The sequence below is a fragment of the Ictidomys tridecemlineatus genome, chromosome 11 (assembly GCF_052094955.1).
Source record: "Ictidomys tridecemlineatus isolate mIctTri1 chromosome 11, mIctTri1.hap1, whole genome shotgun sequence".
In the NCBI taxonomy this organism is placed as follows: Eukaryota; Metazoa; Chordata; class Mammalia; order Rodentia; family Sciuridae; genus Ictidomys; species Ictidomys tridecemlineatus.
Window position 1 is genome coordinate 2741038 of NC_135487.1, and position 8834 is coordinate 2749871.

General features: G+C 60.8%; 1 long non-coding RNA gene across 2 annotated transcripts in view; it reads left to right on the forward strand.

Annotated features, from left to right (window-relative positions):
• The first annotated feature begins 770 nt into the window (after positions 1–770).
• The window catches only part of LOC110599056 (uncharacterized), a 42420-nt gene continuing 34356 nt past the window's right edge, over positions 771–8834 (forward strand). Inside the window, exon 1 of one of the 2 annotated variants that reach the window (XR_013427347.1) lies at positions 771–1280. This is a non-coding gene — a long non-coding RNA (uncharacterized LOC110599056). The remainder of the gene's footprint in view (positions 1281–8834) is intronic. The other variant, XR_013427346.1, reaches the window with a different exon arrangement.

The following is an 8834-nucleotide window of genomic DNA, read 5'->3' on the forward strand; positions in this document are numbered from 1 at the left end:
GGTGGGATCTATCGGGGAGCACAGCCAGGGTCATGTTCTCCACTGAGCTTCCTGACCCAGGGCTTCTGGGAAATTGCCGGAACACACCCCGTCCCTCGCAGCTGCACACTAGCCTGACTCCCACCAACTCTGCGTCTCTCGTGAGCTCCCTGGGTACCTGGATGGCAGCTCCTGGGGACCTTGGGGTCAGATGGTGCTGGGTTTGAATCCTGCCTCCCCCTCCCTGCCTGAGCTGTCATGGGCAGGCCATCCCCCTTCTGGAGAAGGGAAAGAGCTGTCTCCCAGGGCTGCTGTGGGAGGCAGGAGGGTGTCTGAGAGATGCTTAACTGGGAACCCCAGGGGACCTCCCAGTGTGCAGGCTCTAAATCCCAGGCCGGGTGGCAGAGCTGCGGCTGGGCTTTGGCTAACCCACTCCTCGGGTCTGGCTGTCCTGTGCAAGGGGCCACTGGAGCCCTTGGCTTGCAGGACCTTCACTGTCGCCACCCCTTGTCTCACAAGTGACCTGGCGAGAGCTTTCACTGACACACTTGGGTACCTGCCTTGCGTCCCCTAGCCAGGTCAGCCACCCCAGCAGGAGCAGGAGCTAGTGCTGGGAACCAGGGGAGGGCGAGCTGCCGGCCACCTGGAGGCAGGAGAGCCCACCTCCGGCATGGGCCTGCTGTGCATCTCTAGAAAGACCCGTCATCCCCAGCCTGGGGACTCTGGACCCAGGGTTGAGAGCAGGAGAGGAGGGGGAGTGAGCAGAAACAGGCCTCCATCTGGATGGGACAGGCCGACGACTTGGAGAAGGACCAGTGGCCAGGGCAAGCCGCCCAATGGACACACCGGGCCCGTTTTAGGTTTGCATTCCGAGGGCGAGACAGGGTGGAAACGCAGCCAAGGGAAATTAATTAGAGCAGAATAACTTTCCCATGTTTTCCTGTGCAAATGGAGCCAAGGCCAGGGAGCTCTGCGGTGGGGGCTGACTGTGCTGGGGAGCGTCGGGCGCTTGTGATTTCAGGAAGGAACAGCCGAGTGGGAGTCGGGAGAGGCACTGCACTGCCAGCCCAGCCCGGAGAGGGGGTCCTGCAGCCAAGAGGCCCAGTGACAGGGAGCACTGAGCCTGAGACCCCAAGAGAGCCCCAATCTCATCACACAGTGAATCATCTGCACGGCCGCCAACGGAGACAAGGGACACCGTTCCCACCCTCAACCACGTCGAAGTCCTCACCCCCTTGCCTCTGGACGTGACCTCACATGGACCCGGGGTCTTTGCAGATGTCATGAGAAGCCACCGTCAGGTCAGCAGGGAACAGGTTTGGGGATGGGTCCAATCTGACTGAAGTCCTTACAGAGGGGGACACAGACCTGCTGGAGGGGGGACCTCATGATGCCAGAGGTGGAGGCCAGAGTGGCACCTCCAGAACCCAGGACAGGCAGGGCCACCACCAAACCACGAGGCCAGGGAGAGGCCTGAGCTGGGCGCCCTCGGGAGCCAGCCCTGCCCGCAGGTGACCCCCGCTTCTAAGCCCCAGTCTGTGTGACAATAGACGGATGTCCTTTGGGTCCCCAGTTTGTGGCCCCTTGTTTCAGCAGCGCGGGAAACTCACCCGCTCCCTGGAGGGCACAGGAGGCACGTGAGCAGGAGGACGGAGGAGAGAGCGGGCGGAGGTGGGGTCGAGGTCCAGGGGGGCAGCGAGCTGGGGCCAAGGCGGGGAGAGCTCGGGCCTGAGATGAGGGCCAGCGGGGCCTGGGCAGGGGAGCCAGGGGCCAGGGGAGAGGAGCCTGGAGAGGTCGGGCCCCCAAATGGCCAGCTCACTCAGAGCGTGAGAGGCCGGTCCCCGCTGGCTCCACTCTAAGGTGCACACAGGCCGGGCTGGCTCAGCCGAGGGCAGCACCCGCTGGACCTCCCACAGGACGCCCCAGGCCACGGGGGAGGTGCAGGGGCTCCCCTCTGTCTGTCGTCTCTCTCCACGAGTCACCGCTGCTTCGTGGCTTCTCGCGGCCCTGTGACGGCTCCCAGCCCTGTGGTCAGAGGCCCTCCACTGGGTCCGGCCTGCTGGTGGGCCTGCTGCGGTCTCAGCGAGGCTGCGGAGACTGCACCCGCAAACCCCTCTCGATGTTGGCAGGACCCTGTCCCGTGGGGGTAGGACTGAGGTCCCCGTCTTCTCCCGGGCTGTCACTCAGGTCCTAGAGGACCAACCCCTCCATGTGCCCCTCTGCGTGCCCCCTCCTGTGGTCACTCCATCTTCAAAGCCAGCCGTGGAGCCCGTCATGCCCTGCCCTTCTGGTGCTCTGCTCCTTTCCAGGTCACCTGAGCGGCCCCCCAGATGGCCTGTCCTTGTGAAGTCCACTGTGCCATGTGACTCTCCTTCAGGGCACAGACACTGGCGCTCCTCAGAGTCCGGCCCTCCCCGCCAGGTCCTGCTCTCGCTGGCATTGGGCGATGATGGCTGTAGCCTGACCCCTCCTCTGGGTCTCCTCTAGGCCGAGGGCCAGGGCTCTGGGAGCTGGTGCCCGACAGGCACAGAGCAGGTGGAAGGGCCTGGAGCCACGGCCAGGAGAGCTTGGCGGAGCTCCCTGACTGCTAAGTGCAGGCCAGGGACCTCAGGGGGGAGGCAGAGAGGGAGGAACACAGCCTGGAAGGGAGCGGGAGGGAGCCCTGGCCAGGAGGGGCTGCCCACAGGGAGGAGGCGCAGCACACGCCCGCGCCTTCCCTTCCCTCCCTTGGCCCTGACATCATCCCACCCTGGGGGCAGCCTCATCCGCTAGAGTGACTCCGTCACTGGGACCAGGCCTCCCCCGGTCATCAGCCTTTGCCCCTCAGAGGCCACCCTCAGCCAAGCATGACCCAGGCCCCGGGAGCATCTGGGCACAGGCAGCATCTTCATCACTGAGGAAAGCACGAGGAGGACCAGCAGGACAGGCGTCCTGAGCCAGGCGTGCGCAGGCGTGTGTGTGTGTGTGTGTGTGTGTGTGTGTGCATGTGTGTGCATGTGTGTGCATGAATGTGTGTGCATGTGTGTGCATGAATGTGTGTGTGTGTGCATGTGTGTGCATGTGTGTGCATGTGCGTGCCTGTGTGTGTGTGCGCGTGTGTGCATGTGTGTGCATGTGTGTGCATGTGCGTGCCTGTGTGTGTGTGCGCGTGTGTGCATGTGTGTGTGTGTGCGTGTGTGTGTGTGTGTGCATGTGTGTGTGTGCGTGTGTGTGTGTGTGCGTGTGTGTGCATGTGTGTGTGTGTGTGCATGTGTGTGCATGAATGTGTGGATGTGCGTGCCTGTGTGTGTGCGTGCGTGTGCGTGTGTGTGCGTGTGTGTGTGCGCGTGTGTGTGCGTGCGTGTGCATGTGTGTGCGTGTGTGTGCGCGTGTGTGTGCATGTGTGTGCATGAATGTGTGGATGTGCGTGCCTGTGTGTGTGTGCGTGCGTGTGCATGTGTGTGCGTGTGTGTGCGCGTGTGTGTGCATGTGTGTGCATGAATGTGTGGATGTGCGTGCCTGTGTGTGTGTGCGTGCGTGTGCGTGTGTGTGTGTGTGTGTGCATGTGAGTTTTCTGAATGGAATAAACTCATAGCACGCATCCCGCTAGTTGCCGGCACCTTCATTTTCTGATAACAAATGGCCGTCCAGGATGGATAGCAGCTCCCTGCCACTGTGTGAGGCCCCGCGTGAGGCAGGGAACAGCCTCTGGGCTGCAGCTGCTCTGCCTCTGTCGCTGGCCCCAGCCGGGGGTCCACTGCCACTTAGCCAGGCTGGCCTCTCTTCGTTTCTCCTTCTGTTACTCAGTTACCTGTATAAGCTGCAAACCCTGCTGCTGAGCGACAGATACACGTAAATTGTGATTTCCACTTAGAGGGACGTGTGTCTGCAAGGTGGAAAGGAAGGAGGAAGCGAGAAGAGCTGTCCACCACAGTGGGCCTCTGCCGTGTCCATGCTGCAGACAGAGCACAGGAGCCAAGAGCCTGGCGTCCAGGCCCATCTGCTGCAGTTAAGGGTGTTCAGGGTCCGAGCGGCACAGCAGGCCTGACGTGGACTCCAGAGCCGCTCCCTGGGCTTCGGGTACAGCTCTTGCCCTCTGTGTGACAGTAGCAAGCTTGCCTGACCTCTCTGTGTCTCCCTTGTAAACAGGGGGTTATGAAAGCACCTGACTCGTGGTGTCACCCAAGCATCTGTGTGACACCGTTCAGCCAGTGTACTCTGGCTGCATTGCCAATCCACCCACTCGCCCCAAAGCTGCCTGCTGCATCTGCCCACGAGCCAAGAGCAACACTGAGGGCTGAGTTGGCAGCCTGCGCCCTGGGCACACCCTCTCGCTCCCAGCCAGCCTGTGCCATGCTTTGGTGTTGGTTGAGCTGCTGAAACACCAGCCCTGAAGGGACTGAAACCTTTCCCCAATGCCTTCCATCTGTGAGAGGCTGTCCCTGCCCAGCCACATGACTAAGGCACCTCTCACCAGGGCTCCCTCATGAGTGACGAGCCAGGGTCCTGGGTACGAGGTCAACCCCGTGCCTCACGCATGCGCTCTGCCTCCCTGATGTGCCTGGAGTGCACCAACTCAGCTGGGTGTGTGCAGGGCTCCTGGCACCTGCCCTACCTCCTCTTCCTGGACTCACCTCGGGCCTCACCTTGTCCAGAAGCTTCAGGGTCCTGTGGACACCCCTGTCCCCATGCAGATGCCTCCCCACAGGGATCAGCCCCTGCCCAGGCCACCAGGACTCCTGTTTTGCCTTGTCCACGGTGCTTGCCTGCATTGCTCTTCTGGATCAGCTTCCATGGGTGCCCCAGTCCCTCTGGAGGAACTGTTGTTCCCGCCCCTGTGAGCTCAGAGCCAGTCCCTGTTGACTGCTGAGGCTTCCCTCTGCAGGACAGAGACGCGAGGATTCTGTGCCATCTCTGCATCCGCACCATACCAAGCGCATGGCCCAGCATGGGCCCTAAGGATGCCTGTTATGCCTGCACTGATGGGTGGGTGGATGGATGGATGGACAGATGAATGGACGGACAGATGGACGGATGGAAGGAAGGGTGGATGGAGGGGATGATGGATGGATGGATGGATGAGTGGATGGTAGTTAGTGGGAGGACACAGGGATGGGTGGACGGATGTGGGGGAGAGGCGAGCACACCATCCCAGGATACGAAGGGCTGTTGAGCTGATCCGATTAAGAAGAGCAGGTACATGAAAGCTCTCTTCACTCCATTGTCAGAAAAGCAGAACACAGATCTACAAAGACAGAAAGGATCCTGTCCAGCCTCCTCCAGGGGGAACACAGGTTAACACTAAGACGACTTTAAGCCCTAGGCCTGGAGACGCACCAGAGGGATCCAGGTTAACAAGCTTTCCAGGGAGCATCGCCCACGTTGCTGCCCCTGGAGACGCATGACCTGGAACCCAGCACCCCCTCTTAAAGATCCATCCATTCTCTGGGTGTCTTTCATATATATGTGGACATGAAATTCACATGAGAACACATTTCCTGTCGTTTTCCTCTTGATAAGCTGTTGTTGTTGGTTTTTTTTGCCACAGAGGTTCAGATACAAACTTAGGAGGGGTGAAGAAAACTTTTCTTCCCCAACAAATAGCTGAATGAACGGGTGGATGGACGTGTGGATACATGGACACCTGAATGGACGGGTGGTTGTTGGGCTGGAGGATAAACTGGTGGCTTGGATGGATGGATGGACTAATGAGTGGACAAAGGACAGGTTGATGAGCAGATGGACAGTGGACAGAGAGGTGAGCCAATCTTTGTCATTCACTCTTACTAAGTCAATAAGAGACAGGAAAGAACTTGAACAGACTCATGTGAAGTGGAGCCCCTCAAACTGACCACAGAGGTGACGGGCCCAGGCCTGTCTGTCCCAGGCAGTCTGTCCTCCCTGCCACGTCACGGCAGCCACTCCCCTCAGTTCTGGTCCATGTTTCTCTATCACGGACCTTGGGCGTCTCTGTGGCTCTCCTGCTCAGATGGACACTTGGCTGAGGCGCCTTTGGATGGCCAGCGCTGTCCAGGTACCCCAGCTCAGAGTGAGCTGGTCTCAGGTTTCAGCTCTGAACAGAACACCCTGGTCTGCCTGGGTGTTGGCAGATTTTCCGAGGACAAAGACGCAGTTAAGGGAAGAGGAAAACGAGAAAGAAAAGGGTGACCAAGAAGAGACCACAGTGTCCCCTGTGAGCCACCCACTGTCTGGAAGCCAAGCCACACCGTGATTCAGGGTGAGGGCTGGAAGTGGCGGGCCCCTCCGAGATGTGTGATGTGGCCAGGAGAGGTCAGGGAGGATGGGGTAAAGGACACCGGCAGGCGCTGAGTGCCGTAGACCCAGCCACTCTGGAGTAGGGTATGATAACCCCATTCACAGGCAGAAGGCAGAGGCACCGGGAGGGGCGACTGCAGAATGCCACCTAACAAAGGGGTGGATCCAGAATCCAAGATGAACCTCGGTCTCGGTGACCCCAAACCCTGGGCTGTGTCTCCGGAGATACTTAGAGGAAGTAAACAGGGGAGTGGCAGAAAGGAGGAGGAGGCACAAGGAGAGGACAGCCCAGGGCGGTTGCCTGAGTGTCCTCACCCCCTTTGGTGGGAGCCCCAGAGCCACATGCTCAGAAGCAGCTGGGTGCTGAGCCTTCCCGGGGCGTGATCCAGAGAGCGCCGGGCAGGTGGTGATGCTCGGCTCCTGCTGCAGAGAGATGATGTTACCCTGTAGGTGACAGCGATTAATCGCTTTTTTCTCAAATCAGCCTATTAGAAATAATCATGCTGGCAACCGCGGGCCATTAATCTGCGCTGGAACCCAACCTGCACAGGCCGACATGGGGCGGGATCTGCAGAGAGCGGGCGGGGAGCTCTGCAGAGTGAACCCTGCCGTGAGGCGTCAGAGCCAGGGAGCCCCGGCCCTGCCCAGGCGGATCTGAAACAGCACACAGACACCAGGTGGCCATGGGGGACCCGGGGCTTCCTCCTGAAGGTGCCACTCCATTCTCAAGTGGCCTCTGTCCCTCCGTGTTGAAGTCCGTGATCAGCTGGGTTCCATCCTGGGTGATGGTGGAGAAGCAAAGACAATGACTCTGCATTTGGTGTCCCTGGGCTGGTGGCATGTCACAGGGCAGGAGGAGGCACTGCCCCAGGGGAACATAGTTCATCACAGATATGTAAGAATCCCCAGACCTGTGATTGTAGAAGAGAGAGGGACGTCCAACTCTCTTCCGGCAAGGTCCTCCCGGGGCCCAGCTCCATGCCACCCTCCCACAGACTGGAGGGACCCCCACATGGGAAGGCTTCGGTGAGTCTCCAGCGTCTGTGTCCTTGGGGGAGCTGTCCCCCTACCCACTTCCACCGTGAGAGCTCCTGACATTCCAGGGACCAAGAAGAAGGAAGGACGCAGGGTCCGGGCTGAGACCTGGCCACAGAGGCCACCCTCAGAGTCCAAAGCCGCCCAGGGCTTGCTGGAGCTGCTGGTAGCAGGCCTTCTCCTGAGACGCGGCTCTGCACGGTGCCTGGTGGACAAAATAGTGAAGCTGTTCCCAGCAGGCCTCCCCTGACCCGTAGGACCCTGCCCAGGCTCAGCTCCCTGGGGGCCGGGCACCAGGCAGGCTCGTGAGACTCGGCTCTCACCCCTCTTCTGCAGAACACCGGTTCTGAGCTCCAGGGTCCTCTTCAGCTGGGCATCAGCTCTCCAGGGCCCTCAGGGGCCAGTTGCCCTGTCTCCGAGCCAAAGTCAAACGTGCCCCCTCAGTGGGGCAGCTGAGCACGGAGCCCCAGGCAGGGCCGTGTTTCCCGAGGTCCTGCCTCCCGCTCTGCTCGGAGACCCTGCCTGGCTCCCTGCCTCGGTTTCCCCTCCAGGTCTCTGACCCAGACCTGCCCTGCTCCTCCTGTGGGCACCACCTGGGCTGGACAGCTGGGAGGTGCCAGGGCCCCCCGGTGTCCCCTGCTAGACCTCGGGGTGAGGCGCTAGCTTGCTTCCCTTTCTCTCGCCTTGGGAGCAGGAGGTATCTGGACAAAGCCGCGGCCACTCAGGGAGGCTGAACTCCGCCAGCGGCTCCGCAAACAGCCGCGACTCACCCAGCGAGAGGCCCGTCTCCCAGAGCACCCGCCCGCCTGCCTGGCTGACCTCTGACTTTCTGGAAACCAGCTTCTGTGAGAAGCGCTTGTGCGTGGAGCCTGGCCCAGTGGACTCACTTTCTGACGTGGCTGAATTTTGCTGAGAGGGACCCAGTCACCTGGACGGTCCTCAGTGCTGACTGCGGTTCGCAGAACCACGGCTCCCGTCCTGGCCAGAGGCTCCTCAGGGACCCAGGAGCTCTCTCTGCGGCTGCTCCCCGTTCCGTTAAGTTTCGTGTGTGTGACTCGCGGGGGCAGCTCAGACGTTGTCACCCACAGGAGAACGTGTGGACCAGGAGCCGGCACTCAACCTTCCCACAGGTTCCAGCTCGGGCCTCGCAGCTCGCGGCCACTGTCCCAGGGTCCCCTGTCAACTCAGGTGCTATGACCTCTAACGGCTGAGAAGCACTTCCCCTGGACAGCAGCCCCTACCTGCTGCAAAGTCCCGCAGATTCCAGCCCCTCACGGGTCCACACCCTCCCCACCTCCCGTCCCTGTGCGCTGTGACTGGCTCCTTGTCTCCTCTGGCCTTCCCACTGCCCTGCGGTCCCGTCTCCTCCACCGGGACTCGCCGGGCACTCTCTGTGGCCTCCTGCTCGGCAGAGACGGGGCAGTCTAGTGTGATGCCTGTTTTCTTTGGGCAATTCGGAGACAATCATCTAGGGAAAGGAAAGTTCTGAGCTGCATCTCTCAGAAGCCCAGGCAAAAGAGCTTTAGAATCTGGCTCCGGGCATCCCCTTTTGTACCGAGAACACG